Consider the following 2,120-nt stretch of genomic DNA (forward strand, 5'->3'; position numbering starts at 1 on the left):
ACGTTTGCACTTGGCGAATACAGTTCTGAATCTGCCACCAAAAAAGGCTAAGATAGCAGATCCAGCTGGCTCAAATGTTGTATCACTGTATTATACTGCCTGTGAGAGCTGAATGTCAGACTCACAAACACAAGATCCGAGGAATAATGCACGCCACACTCTGTCAAGGCTGTGAGCAAGTGTAGTTGGCTCTGGATATTAAAGGGTTTCTATATATTTAAATATTTAAATATTTATACATACTGGCATATGCGTACATTAACATATAGATAAATATATATATATATTTATATCTTTTTTCTTGAAGCCCAATGTGTATGCTGATACAACCGTCTGAGTGTACGTATACACTGTCAGCAAAGAGCTCTTCCTAAGAGTGCACCCTGTTCCCTCCATCCTTCCTTCCCTCCCCAGCTTATCCTGTGAGGATATGTACCTCTAGAATATCAACACAATCAGCATGAAGACATCAGGGCTGTGCACTGAGGGGCCTAATTGAGTCATAATGAAAGCACCTGAGATGCCGCATCCATTTGTGGGAGCAAGGGAGAGCTGAAGGATGGAGGGAGGGAGGGAGGGAGAGAGGGAGGGAGGGAGGGAGGGAGGGAGATAGGGAGGGAGGGAGGGAGAGAGGGAGGGAGGGAGAGAGGGAGGGAGGGAGAGATGGATGTAGGGATGGAGGTAGTGATGGAGGGATGGATGGAGGGAGGGAGGGATGGATGGAGTGATGGAGGGGGGGAGGGAGGGAGGGATGGAGGGAGGGAGGGAGGGAGAGATGGAGGGAGGGAGGGATGGATGGAGGGAGTGATGGAGGGAGGGAGGGATGGATGGATGGAGTGATGGAGGGAGGGAGGGATGGATGGATGGAGTGATGGAGGGAGTGATGGAGGGAGGGAGGGAGAGAGAGATGGATGTAGGGATGGAGGGAGTGATGGATGGAGGGAGGGATGGATGGAGGGAGTGATGGAGGGAGGGAGGGAGGGAGGGAGGGATGGAGGGAGTAATGGAGGAAGGGAGGGAGGGATGGAGGGAGGGAGAGAGAGATGGATGTAGGGATGGAGGGAGTGATGGAGGGAGGGAGGGATGGATGTAGGGATGGATGGAGTGATAGAGGGATGGATGGAGGGAGGGAGAGATGGATGGAGGGAGGGAGAGATGGAGGGAGGGAGGGAGAGATGGATGTAGGGATGGATGGAGTGATGGAGGGAGGGAGGGAGGGAGGGAGGGAGGGAGGGAGGGAGGGAGGGAGGGAGGGAGGGAGGGAGGGAGGGAGGGAAGGATGAAGAGCCGCGGCGGAACTAATTTCCAACAGCATCAGACTCTCTGATTGGCAGCTCAGTGTTTCAGAAACCTCAAGGCTATTAAACCAAAACAATTATGGATTTATTGCCAAAACAACAAGAAGATGATCATGATGATGATGTGAGTGTTTTACAAATACAAAGATGGTGACGTTGGATCGCTTGTCTGAAGGAATTGCGACATTCACGAGCGTAAAGCGTGGCGACTGTTGACACGTATGAAACAACCACAATCCTTCACGCCGTAGTGCAAAGGAAACTTGGGTCGCATTGGTATTTACTTGAGCATTGTGTTGTAGTGATTTAGACCTTCGGCTTAAGGCTGCAGAACATTCTACAGCCGATGTCTCATGGAGACAGGGATTGGGGGATGTTTGGCCACGTGTCACTCTGTGTGGATGCAGGTCACCTTCTGACATGTACGATTGTGACACTGCATCAGCAGGGAACGCTCAGCAGCTCCTCCATGTACTTGACCCTCATCAAAAAGTAGGTTGAACGGTTGCTTATGTATAATTCGATATGTGCATCAGACTCGTCATATAAGAAAATAATTAAAGTATAAGGAACATCAACATTCTTCTAATACAGATGTTCTTGCACATTGTATTTCGTTTTCTGAAAAAAGAAATTATGCATCTTTGGTTTCCATCCGAATATTATCATCAAATTTGTAAGTATTATATAGTTTAATTACAATAAATGTCATACGGTTGAAACAAATCGAGATACAAATAAGAAATAATGACTAACAGTAAAAGGTTATTTATTTTATCAGCTCACAGCAGGGGCCAGTGAGTCCTCCTATCAAATACAGAA

This window comes from Gadus macrocephalus, chromosome 13 (assembly GCF_031168955.1).
Source record: "Gadus macrocephalus chromosome 13, ASM3116895v1".
Classification (NCBI taxonomy): Eukaryota; Metazoa; Chordata; class Actinopteri; order Gadiformes; family Gadidae; genus Gadus; species Gadus macrocephalus.